Source organism: Trachypithecus francoisi, unplaced genomic scaffold (genome assembly GCF_009764315.1).
Source record: "Trachypithecus francoisi isolate TF-2019V2 unplaced genomic scaffold, Tfra_2.0 Lachesis_group0, whole genome shotgun sequence".
NCBI lineage: Eukaryota > Metazoa > Chordata > Mammalia > Primates > Cercopithecidae > Trachypithecus > Trachypithecus francoisi.
Window position 1 is genome coordinate 14,802,225 of NW_022681453.1, and position 13,324 is coordinate 14,815,548.

Genomic DNA, 13,324 nt, shown 5'->3' on the forward strand with positions numbered 1-13,324 from the left:
GATGTGGGCCAGACCGGACCTAGAGAGGCGGCACCGCGACCCCTCCCTCAACCCTCCTGGCGGCCGGGAGCAGCGTGACCCGGCCCGCTACCGTGTTACAGCTGGCGACTGACAAACAGCAGGCGACGTCGGGAGAACTCCCCGAGACAGCCGAGACATCAGCCTTCTTGCTCCACGGCCCTGTAGGACCTGCCCGCCGGGAGCCCCGGAGTCCGCGGCAACGCCGAGGGCCCCTCCCCCAGGTCTCTGGGCTCTGAGGTAAAGCGGCCGCGGCTGCTCCCGGCCCCTCGTCCCACTCACCCCTCTCTCTCCCCCTTGCCTCTTCATCTCGACCCCTTAGCAAGCATGGAAGCGCAGCGAGGCGGGGGATTGCTCGGAGGCCGAGCTTCCGGCAGCCTCCTCCGCCCTCCTGCCCGCTGTGCCCTCGGGGCTGTTACCTCCACCTTGGCGCGGCGTTCTGCCCCCACCCGAAGTCTCTAAGGCGGCAGCTCCGTTCTCTTGTGTGGTTCTTGGGGCCTTAGAGGCAATGTCATGAAAAAGGTGTATTAATCACTTTCCTCCAGAAATGATAAGATGAGATTAAGTAGAATAACTTGAAAGAGTTACGAGTTGTTATTTTTGGAAGGAGGGATAGGAACGCGTAAATCCAATAGCTAAACTTTCTAGACGCTGAGGAGTTTTTTGTGATAGATCATTTTGACATTGGGGGTTCATAGGGTTAGCTTTTTTTGTGTTGTTGTTGTTGCTGTTGTTTTTCCACTAGAATTTTGAATCGGATTTTACCAGCAATTGGTTAGGGAAAGGAAAGGATGTGTCTTCCAGTTGAGAAACAGTGGTTAAAAACTGAAATGTGGGCCAGGCGCGGTGGTTCATACCTGTAATCCCAGCACTTTGGTACGCTGAGGCGGGCGGATCACCTGAGGTCAGGAGTTCGAGACCAGACTGGCCAACATGGCGAAACCCCATTTGTACTAAAAATACAAAAATTAGCTGGGCTTAGTGGCGCACGCCTGTAATCCCAGCTACTCGGGAGGCTGAGACAGGAGACTTGCTTGAACCCAGGAGGCAGAAGTTGCAGTGAGCCGAGATTGTGCCACTGCACTCCAGCCTGGCGACAGAGCGAGACTCCATCTCAAAAAAATAAATGAGTGAAAATAAAAAATAAACTAGCTGGGCGTGGTGGCGCGCCTGTAATCCTAGCTACTCGGGAGGCTGAGGCAGAAGAATCGCTTGAACCCGGGAGGCGGAGGTTGTAGTGAGCCCAGATCCCGCCACTGCACTCCAGCCTGGGCGATATAGTGAGACTCCATCTCAAAAAAAGAAAACAACAACAAAAATCTTAAATATGATATGAGAGAATAAACATCCTTCAGTGGCTAACTTTTTAAAATAGCCTTTGTATGTATGTAGGCTACAGTGTCTTTTAGTATTTTATAATCATTGTTTTTCACTTAGGGATTATTTTGGCTTTTATTATTTTTTTTTTTCCTGGTACCTTTAGGGTTAGCATGGAGGTCCAGGGTCCATCTGACTCCCTAGGTTCGAATCTCCCAAGGCCATTTCTTTACACACCATTATTGTGACTAATTTCCCTGTGGTTTTTCTCATTTTTAAATGAGAATATTGCTGCCAACTGGTCTTCTCACTATTGTGAAGATTAAATGAGCTGTTTGTTAAAGCCTTAAACTTTCAGTACATGTCAGCGTTCTTTAGCCATGATAGTGCAGAGGTTAAGAGCTAGCTCTACCTGGCATTGTGTACCAGGCACTTTCTAGCTTTGTGACATTGGGATGCTTGCTTCTCATGCTTCCCGTGCCTCACCTGTAAATGGGGTATTAGCCACTGCGCAGAGAATGTTGTGAACATGCTTGCACAGTGCCTCTCATTAAGTGCCTAGTAAGTGTTATCTTTTGGGCTTTGAAAGAATAGATTGAGGCCCTGTGCCTTAGATGCCACATAGGCAGTTGGGAGTCACTTGACCTTGGACAGGCAGGATAGGGCAATTTTAGATGGAGGTGGTTGAAACAATGTAAGTGTGAGGTGGTAAGGACCTAAGCTGAGGTGAATGAGAAAAAAGCAGTCAGGTGCAGGTTTCCTATTTCCTTAATAAGAAAGTAAGCAATTCTCTTGCAGGAGGTACAGCTGGGCACTGGAATGCCTGGTCTCATGATAGCATTGGTTTGGTCAGAACCCAATGCAATAAGCTTGTCAAGCCATGGGAATCAGTGAGAATTCTAAGCCCCAAACAGAAACAAATGAACTGGGTTTTTACAGGCAGTGCCTTCATCTATAGTTGCTCTCAGAGTTCTTTGGACTCATATTTTTAAGTCAAAGAGAATGCATGCTTGGAGCACATACTTGGGCCTGGCCTCCTGATCAAAGCTGTGGAATAATTTGGTTTTTAGTGTTATTAAATACTGACTGTCCCCTACTTTCTCCACATGTTTAAAGGAAAAATGTCTAAAAAGCCCTAGCATGAAATATACGAGGCGTTCACTCCCAGAGTGCTAAAATCGTAAAAGCCTTTATCATTTCAGCCGGGCGTGGTGACTCAGGCCTGTAATCCCATCACTTTGGGAGGCCGAGGCAGGCAGATCATCTGAGGCCGGGAGTTCAAGACCAGCCTGACCAACATGGAGAAACCCCGTCTCTACTAAAAATACAAAAATTAGCTGGGTGTGGTGGTGCATGTCTGTAATCCCAGCTACTAGGGAGGCTGAGACAGGAGAATCACTTGAACCTGGGAGGTAGAGGTTGCGGTGAGCTGAGATCGTGCCATTGCACACCAGCCTGAGCAACAAGAGCGAAACTCCATCTCAAAAAAAAAAAAAGAACCCTTTTTACTTTCTGCTACTTTACTGTCTCCTGTGGGTCAAGGCCAACCCCATCCCAGGGGATCCCAGGGTTGCCAGTAGTGACCCTGAAACAAAATCGTCTCTTGCCTTAGGGAAGACAGAAGGCCAAAGGTCAATCACTCTCCACAGGTAGGCTCCGGATACCTGGTAAGGGGTAGTAGAAAGAAGAAATGTAGGCCGGGTGCGGTGGCTCACGCCTGTAATCCCAGCACTTTGAGAGGCCAAGGCAGGTGAATCACCTGAAGTCAGGAGTTCAAGACCAACCTGACCAACATGGAGAAACCCCGTCTCCACTAAAAATACAAAATTAGCTGGACGTGGTGGCGCATGCCTGTAATCCCAGCTACTCTGGAGGATGAGGCAGAAGAATCACTCGAACCTGGGGGGCAGAGGTTGCGGTGAGCCGAGATCGCGCCACTACACTCCAGCCTGGGCAATGAGAGCAAAACTCCATCTCAAAAAAAAAGAAAGAAATGTAGGTCGGACACAGTGACTCATGCCTGTAATCCCAGCACTTTGGGAGGCTGAGGTAGGCAGATCACTTGAGATCAGGAGTTCAAGACCAGCCTGGCCAACACGGTGAAACCCCATCTCTACTAAAAATACAAAAATTAGCTAGGCATGGTGGTGCACACCTATAATCCCAGCTACTCGGGAGGCTGAAGTGGGAGAATCGCTTGAGCCCAGGAGGTGGAGGTTGCAGTGAACAGAGATCGCATCACTGCACTCCAGCCTGGGCAACAAGAGTGAGACTCCGTCTCAAACAAAAAAAATGAATAAAATAAATAAATATGTATTTTCTCCTCTGTAGCATAGAAACATTTACTATCAACATCTTAGCATTTTGGGGAGCGGAAAATGAGATAATGTCTGAAAAAGTACCTACTGCCTCTAAACTGATAGCTATACAACAAAAAATTGGCTACCTTATAAATTTAGGTAGATATATGAGGCTCAATACAATTGAAGATTTAGATTTACTCAGTATACAGAATAAAGGCAGCATAATTTAGAATAAATTACTCATTCACATAAGTTTTGTTATACTATATTGTTATAATTGTTCTATTAACTACTGTTAATCTCTTAGTGTGCCTAATTTATAAATTAAACATCATAAGTATGTATGTGTAGGAAAAAACAAAGTATATTTAGTGTTCCAGGCATCCACCAGAGGTCTTGGGACCTATCCCTTGTGGATAAGGTGGGGACTGCTGTAATTACAACTTTTTTTTTTTTTTTTTGAGATGGAGTCTCGCTCTGTCGTCCACGCTGGAGTGCAGTGGCGTGATCTCAGCTCAATGCAAGCTCCGCCTCCCAGATTCACGCCATTCTCCTGCCTCAGCCTCCTGAGGAGCTGGGACCACAGGCGCCCGCCACCAGGCCCGGCTAATGTTTTGTATATTTAGTAGAGACGGGTCACCTTGTTAGCGAGGATGGTCTCGATCTCCTGACCTTGTGATCCACCTACCTTGGCTTCCCAAAGTACTGGGATTACGGGCGTGAGTCACTGTGCCCAGCCTAATTACAACTTATTTTTATTCCTGTTCATTCTGCACATCCCAACACAAGGCAAGAGAAATCTAGAAAACAATGGACAACCTACATTGAGCTCCACCTCCTATAATTCCTATTACGTTATTTGTTTCAAGTCAGCACCCTCCTACATAATATTATTATATTCTGTAGTTGTTTTTCCTATACAGATAAGCTTTCTGTTATGTATTGCTTTGTTAACAGATTTTAATTACATAATATGTCTATCTTACCAACTTTATAAGTTTGTTGTAGGCAGAAGCAATCTGTCTTTCTTTTTTTTTTTTTTTTTTGAGACGGAGTCTTGCTCTGTGCCCCAGGCTGGAGTGCAGTGGCGCGATCTCGGCTCACTGCAAGCTCCATCCCCCAGGTTCACGCCATTCTCCTGCCTCAGCCTCCTGAGTAGCTGGGACTACAGGCGCCCGCCACCACGCCCGGCTAATTTCCTTGTATTTTTAGTAGAAACGGGGTTTCACCGTGTTAGCCAGGATGGTCTCGATCTCCTGACCTCGTGATCCGCCCGCCTCGGCCTCCCAAAGTGCTGGGATTACAGGCTTGAGCCACCGCGCCCGGCGCAATCTGTCTTTCATATTTTATAGTGTTTGAGGCTGTAGGTACCAAGTGTTGAATGAATAACTACTTTGTTACTTCTGAAAACCTTACTTTTTGATTAATACTTTTCCTTTTTACCAATTCCTTTTTCTTTTTTTTCAGGCTCATCCATGGAATACCAATCCTTTTTCTTAGTGTTCACATTGGATTTTTCTGTTAAAAATAGATTGTTGGAGTTGGCTAACAAGTTGATGACTTCCAGTCAAGCACTCTCTTCTGTAAAGTCTCTTTTGTAAGCTCCTACAAGCAGCTATTTCACTGGACTTGAAATGACTGATTAAAAAGAACCACACACTGTAACTCTCAAGCATACAGGAATATTGGTATTAGGTTTTTTTTTTTTTTCCTCCAATATGTTAATCTTGTCTTCCCTACAATTTTCTTTTTTTTTTTTTTTTTTTTTTGAGATGGAGTCTCACTCTCGCCCAGGCTGGAGTGCAGTGGCACGATCTCAGCTCACTGCAACCTCTGCTGCCAGGGTTCAAGTGATTCTCCTGCCTCAGCCTCCTGAGTAGCTGGGATTACAGGTGTGTGCCACCATACCCGGCTAATTTTTTGTGTCTTTAGTAGAGACGGGGTTTCACCATCTTGGCCAGGCTGCTCTTGAACTCCTGACCTTGTGATCCACCCTCCTCAGCCTCCCAAAGTGCTGGGATTACAGGAGTGAGCCACGGCACCTGACCTCCCTACAATTTTTAAACATTCAGAGAGGTGATTATGGTGTATGTTTTATTCTGTTTTGCCTTGGATCTTGGCGTTCTTCTAGAGAACTCATCTGCTCAGGAGCTTCTCCATGCGTCTTCCCTCCCAAACTTGTCTTACCCAGTAGAGAATGAATGTACTCAAGATTACCAGTTTTGCAGATGAGTAAACCAATGATTCCAGAGGTTATGGTATATATCTAGAGTCGTATGACTAAGCAATGGTAAAACCAGGATTTCAGCCAGGTTATGTGATTCAAGACATTTTCAGACAAAAAAATCTGGAGTTTACCACCAACAAGAAATGATCCCAGCCTCAGCATCTAAGCCCACACTAGGAGCATTGAGTGCTGAAAAAATTTTTTTTAATTTTAAATAGTAAATAATTTTATAAAAAAGAAATGATCCCTTATACAAGAAGGAATGATAAAAATATTGGTAAATAAGTGGTTAAAACTAAAAACTTTTTACCATACAAAGTAATAGTAAGTAATTTGTGTGGTTAATGAGGTAAAGCAAGATGGAACTGATAACCTGCACAACAAAGTCATATATTTAGAAGCAGGATGAGTGGAGTGATGGTTGGAGTTTTCCAAGGTCCTGGTATCGTTTGGGAAGTGGGTAAAAATATTGATGAACTTTAACCGTTACTCTTTTAAGTGTATAAATAAAATATGTAGGGTAACTGCTTTTTCAAATTAACAGAAGAAAATAAAATAAAGAAAAATACAAAAAAAAGGCCGAGCATGGTGGCTTATGCCTGTAATCCCAGCACTCTGAGATGCTGAGGCGGAAGGATTGCTTGAGATCAGAAGTTTAAGACTAGCCTGGGCAACATACCCAGATGCCCTCCTAGCTCTACAAAAAACAAAAAAGATTAGTCAGGTGTGGTGGTGCACACCCATAGTCCCAGCTGCTTGGGAGGCTGAGGCAGGAGGAATAAATTTCAGTTTTAAAAAAAGAGTGCAAAATGGAGAAGAAAATAAAACTTAGGCCAGGTATAGTGACTCACGCCTGTAGTTCCAACAGTGTGGGAGGCTCAGGCAGGTGAATTGCTTTTACTCAGGGGTTCAGGACCACCCTGGACAACGTGATGAAACCCCTTCTCTACCTAAAATACAAAAAAAATTGGCTGGGCACGGTGGCTCACACCTGTAATCCTAGCACTTTGGGAGGCTGAGACGGGCAGATCACCTGAGGTCAAGAGTTCAAGACCAGCCTGGCCAACATGGCAAAACCCCATCTCTACTAAAAATACAAAAATTACCTGGGCACAGTAGCGTATGCCTGTAATCCCAGCTACTTGGGAGGCTGAGGCAGGAGAATCACTTGAACTAGGGAGGCGGAGGTTGCAGTGAGCCGAGATCACGCCACTGTACTTCAGCCAGAGCAAGACTCCATCTCAAAAAATTTAGCCAGACGTCATGGCACATGCCTGTGGTCCCAGCTAGTCAGGAGGCTGAAATGAGAGGATCTCTTAAGCCCAGGAGTTCAAAGTTACAGTGAGCAATGATCTTGCTGCTGTACACCAGCCTAGATCACAAAGCAAGACTCTCTTTTTTTTTTTTAAAAAAAAAAAAAAAAAAAAAAAGGCCAGGCACAGTGGCTCACACCTATAATCCTAGCACTTTGGGAGGCTGAGGTGGGCGGATCACTTGAAGTCAGGAGTTCGAGATCAGCCTGGCCAGCATGGTGAAACCCCTTCTCTACTAAAAATACAAAAATTAGCTAGGCATGGTTGCATGCACTTGTAGTCCCAACTATTTGGGAGGCTAAAGCATGAGAATCGCTCAAACCCGGGAGGCAGAGGTTGCAGTGAGCTGAGATTATGCCACTGCACTCCAGCCTGGGCAACAGAGCAAGACCCTGTCTCAACAAAAAACAATTAATTTCGCGTCTTTATGTGGCTTCTAGAAAATTGAAAATCACATTTGTGACTTCCATTTTATTTCTCTTGGACAGCACTGATCTAGAATATATATAGAACTAATGTAAGTGAATAAGAAAAAGACAACCCAGCTTTTTAAATTGGCAAATACCTCAGAAGAAGAAAAATTAATGGACAGGAAACATTTGAAAAGCTCTTTCAGGGAAATCAGGCTGCTGGTCAGAGTGTTAATTGATACAATCACTTTGGAAAACAAGTTGGTTGGCATTACCTAGTAGAGTTGCATATGGGCATATCTTAAAACCCAACAATTGTTCTTAGATATACAAACTAAAACTCTTGCAAATATACACCAAAAGACATGTCTAGGAATGTCCATAGTAGTATTGGCAAATGGGTAAATGTCTATCAGCTATAGTATATGTAATGAACTACTATTAAACAGCTTAAAAGACAAGGTCTGCATTTGTTGCTGAGGCTGGAGTATCACCTCAAACACTTGGGCTCAAGCGATCATCCCACTTCAGTCACCCAAGTAGCTGGGACCACAGGTGTACTCCACCATGCCTGGATTTTTTTTTTTTTCCCCTGTCTTATGGTGCTGATGTATAATTGTTTTTTAGTTTTTTAAGAAACAGGGTCTCGCTGTGTTGCCCAGGTTGGTCTTGAACTCCTGGCCTCAAGTGATCCTCCCACACTGGCATCCCAAAGCACTGGGATTACAAGCATGTGCCACCAGCCTGTCCATAACTGAAATTTTCAGTTACACCTACCAAAATGGTAAAGTCTTGGGGACATAATAATGAACAGGAAATAAAAGGCATAGAATGTTTTTCCATTTATGTAAAGTTTTTAAGAGTCAAAATTAAACAACAGATGGTGTTAAGAATTAAATGTGGTAAAACTATAAAGTAACCAAGAGAAAGGTAAAGAAAAATTTTAGGATAATTTTGTTTTGATTTGGTTTTCCTTTCTAAACAGGAAAAGGGATTATATAGGGGACACCCAGGAGGCCTCAGAGCATAGGTAAAGTTGTATTTCTTAAACTAGGTAATAAGTGGATAGATATTTGTTTTGTTATTTTGTCTACCCTAAATGTAATGAATATTATTTATATATATTTATTATTTCATATCAACCGTGTGTGTATCCTTTAACCTAGCAAATTCTATTTCTAAAATATTGGTTCATGGAAATAAAAGCACTTGTACATAGACTAAATGTACAAGATTAATGGTATTATTTGTGGTGGGAGAAATGAAGTGAATGCTCATAAATAAGGGAATGGGTGAATATATTTTGGAACATCCATACAGAGGAATATTATACTGTCATTAAAAAGAATTGGGTTTGCCAGACATAGTGGCTCACAACTGTAATTCCAGAACTTTGGGAGGCCAACGTAGGAGGATCACTTGAGCTCAGGAGTTGGACACCAACCTGGGCAATGTAACAGGACCTCATCTCTACTAAAAATAAAAATTTAGCTGGGTGTGGGGTCATACGCCTGTAGTCCCAGCTACTCAAGAGGCTGAGGTGGGTGGATTCTTTGAGCCCAGGAGATGGAGGCTGCAGTGAGCCAAGATCGTGCCACTGCACTCCAGTCTGGGCAACGGTTCAAGACTATGTCTCAAAAAAAAAAAAAAAATAAGTATATGCATATGTATTTAGATATCTATTAAGAAATTAGGCCAGGCGCAGTGGCTTATGCCTGTAATCCCACCACTTTGGGAGGCCGAGGCAGAAGAATCATCTGAGGTCAGGAGTTTGAGACCAGCCTGGCCAACATGCCGAAACGCTGTCTCTACTAAAAATACAAAAATTAGTGTGGCATGCGCCTGTAATCCCAGCTACTCAGGAGGCTGAGAAGGAGAATCACTTGAACCCAGGAGGCGGAGGTTGAGTGAGCCAAGATCGCACCACTGCATTCCAGCCTGGGCAACAGAGCAACAGAGTAAGACTCTGTCTCAAAAAAAAAAAAACACTGGCCGGGCGCGGTGGCTCAAGCCTGTAATCCCAGCACTTTGGGAGGCCGAGATGGGCGGATCACGAGGTCAGGAGATCGAGACCATCCTGGCTAACACGGTGAAACCCCATCTCTACTAAAAATACAAAAACGAGCCGGGCAAGGTGGCGGGCGCCTGTAGTCCCAGCTACTCAGGAGGCTGAGGCAGAAGAATGGCGTAAACCCGGGAGGCGGAGCTTGCAGTGAGCTGAGATCTGGCCACTGCACTCCAGTCCGGGCGACAGAGCGAGACTCCGCCTCAAAAAAAAAAAAAAACCTTACACTATATTCCGAGTCCTAAAATAAGAAATAAATTTGCAAATTAAGAAATTATTGATCTACTTATTGATTATTGCTGAGCAATAAACTCTGAATTTTTTTTTACTCTGAAATGCACTTTATTTATAATTTAATACTTAAAAATAGTTAAGCTAAAGTAATGTTTATAGGATGTTCTCTGGTTAGACATGTTTCACACAACAGTTTTCAATGCTGAAAATTCATTTGATAATTTTAATCGCAATTTATGATTGACTGATTAATGGATTGATCAGTAATTTAGATGCCATAAGAAGCATTGAAAGGAATAATCTGACTATTGCTTATTGTACAATCTTTTTTTTTTTTTTTTTGAGACGGAGTCTTGCTTTGTCGCCCGGTCTGGAGTGCAGTGGCCGGATCTCAGCTCACTGCAAGCTCCGCCTCCCGGGTTCACGCCATTCTCCTGCCTCAGCCTCCCGAGTAGCTGGGACCACAGGCGCCCGCCACCTCGCCCGGCTAGTTTTTTGTATTTTTAGTAGAGACGGGGTTTCACCGTGTTAGCCAGGATGGTCTCGATCTCCTGACCTCGTGATCCGCCCGTCTCGGCCTCCCAAAGTGCTGGGATTACAGGCTTGAGCCACCGCGCCCGGCCGTACAATCTTGATAGTTAGTTATAAGCCAAGAATCTGATATCCCACTCTTGAATTACATTTTTCAATGTGTGTATTTGATCAACAACAGGTTGCAGTGAACCGAGATCATGCCACTCCACTCAAGCCTGGGTGACAAAGCAAGACTCCATTTCAAAAAAAAAACTGAAAATACCAAATATTGACAAGGATTTGGAGCAAGTGGAACCCTCATGCATTGCTGATAGAAATGCAAAATTATACAGCCAAATTGGAAAAAATACCTGGGTGTGGTGGTGTACACCTGTTTTTCCAACAATTTGGGAGACTAAGGTAGGAGGATCCCTTGAGCCCAGGAGTTTGAGGTTACAGTGAGCTGATGGCTCCACGGCTCTCCAGCCTGGGTGACAAAACTGTCTCAAAAAAAAAAAAAGAAAAACTTGATGCTATAAGAAAAAAACTATATACCAATGTCCTTCATTAACATAGATACAAAAGGTTTAATCAAAATTTTAGCAAATTGAATCCAACTCTCTCCCCCACCCCCACATCTATCTATGTATCTATGTTTGTTTGTCTGTTTGTTTGTTTTGAGACAGACTTTCACGTTGCCCAGGCTGGACTGCAATGGTGTGGTCTCGCTCACTGCAACCTCTGCCTCCCGGGTTCAAGTGATTCTCCTGCCTCAGCCTCCCGAGTAACAGGGATTACAGGCATGCCCCATCACGCCCGGCTAATTTTGTATTTTTAGTAGAAACGGTTTCACCATGTCAGACAAGCTGGTCTCAAACTTCTGACTTCAAGTAATCCACCAACCCCAGCCTCCCAAAGTGTTGGGATTATAAGCGTGAGCCACTGCACCCAGCCTTGGTTTTTTTGTTTGTTTGTTTTGTTTTGTTTTGTTTTTGAGACAGGGTCTTGGTCTGTCACCCAGGCTAACTGTAACCTCCGCCTCCTGAGTAGCTGGGACTATAGGCATAAGCCACCATGCCTAGCTAGTTTTTGTTTTGTTTGATTTGGCTGGTTGTTTTTTTCTTTTGTTTTTGTTTTTGTAGAGATGGCGTTTTGCCATGTTGCCCAGACTGGTATCAAACTTCTAGGCTCAAGTGATCCACCCACATCGGCTTCCCAAAAGGCTAGGATTATAATCACATCTGTAGGCATGAGCCACCACACCTGATAAATCTAACAATACATTAATCGGAAAATACCAGGCTGGGCGCAGAGGCTCACATCTGTAATCCCAGCACTTTGGGAGGCCAAGGCTGGCAGATCACCTGAGGTCAGGAGTTCAAGGCCAGCCTGACCAACATGGTGAAACCCCATCTCTACTAAAAATACAAAAATTAGCCAGGCATGGTGGCACACGCCTGTAGTCCCAGCTACTCGGGAGGCTGAGGTGGGAGAAGGAACTAGCCTTGTCTCAGATGAGTCTCTGGCTGAGTTAATGCTGGAATAAGTTAAGACTCTGAGGGACTACTGGGAACACATAATTGTATTTGACAATGTGAGAGAGACATGAGATTTAGAGGGGCCAAAGGTAAAATGATACGATTTGGGTCTGTGTCCCCACTAAATCTCATGTTGAATTGTAATCCCCGGTGTTAGAAGTGGGGCCTGGTGGGAGGTGATTAGATTATGGGGATGGTTTCTCATGAATGGCTTAGCACCATGCACCCTTGTGAGTTCTCACAAGATCTGATTGTTTAAAAGTATATAGCACCTCCCCACCCTCTCTCAGTCTAGCTCCTGCCATATAAAATGCTGGCTGCTGCTTTGCCTTTAACCATGAGTAAAAGCCTCCTGAGACCTTCTCAGAAGCAGATACTGCCATGCTTCCTGTACAGCCTGCAGAACTATGAGCAAATTAAGCCTCTTGTCTGCAAATTACGCAGTCTCAGGTATTTGTTTATACCAATGTAAGAAAGAACTAATACAAGTGGTTTCACTTCTTATAGCCTAAAACTACATAGCATACCTTTGAAATTGCACCTGCTTTCTATTGCTTATAATTCAGACTTGTCTTTTCATTTGTGACCAATTCCTGTTACTTCCAAACCAGAGTGCATGAGGGTGAATTATATTACCCTGAAGAGATGAGACAATGACTTTGACTGACCCATTCAGCTGGTCTAGGTGACTAGAGACTGTGCAGAGATGTCAGGACTGTTGCCCAAGACACAAAGCAGATTTACAGGGCATTCCTCACTAAAAGAACATTTTAGGGACACTTGCTTATCCAGAAAGGCATAAATAAGGGACTGGTAACCCTGATAACTTGAGAACTCTACTGCTACCTGGTGGTTAGAGGCAGTCTGAGACACGTAAGAGTGATTCAGGCCGGGAGTGGTGGTTCACACCTGTAATCCCAGCACTTTAGGAGGTCAAGGTGGGCGGATTGCTTGAGGTCAGGAGTTTGAGACCAGCTGGCCAGCATGGTGAAACCCCCCTCTACTAAAAATACCAAAGTTAGCCGGGTGTTGTGGCACATGCCTATGATCCCAGCTACTTGGGAGGCTGAGGCACAAGAATCACTTGAACTCGGGAGGTGGAGTTTGCAGTGAGCCAAGATTATGCCACTTCTCTCCAGCCTGAGCAACACAGTGACACTCTGTCTCAAAAAAAAAAAAAAATGAAAAAGATTTTGGGACCTGGACAGGTGGCCATGGTGAGACCTTTGAAGACATATGTATGTCCATAGCAGCTGGACCACCAGGGGCAGGGCAGGGCCAAACGTAGTATGTCCTCCCTGGCCCAGCTGTGTTTCCTGGCCATGCCTAGAAGGGTTGTACTTTATAGCCATCCTGGGTGCCACATGGGTACTTGGGACCCAGAAT

At 44.4% G+C, this 13,324-nt stretch overlaps 1 long non-coding RNA gene across 1 annotated transcript; it reads left to right on the plus strand.

Annotated features, from left to right (window-relative positions):
• The first annotated feature begins 55 nt into the window (after nucleotides 1–55).
• LOC117080392 lies at nucleotides 56–5,310 on the plus strand. Its single transcript, XR_004435814.1, has 2 exons — nucleotides 56–258; nucleotides 5,106–5,310. It is a non-coding gene; the product is annotated as an uncharacterized LOC117080392 (long non-coding RNA).
• Nucleotides 5,311–13,324: the final 8,014 nt, after the last annotated feature.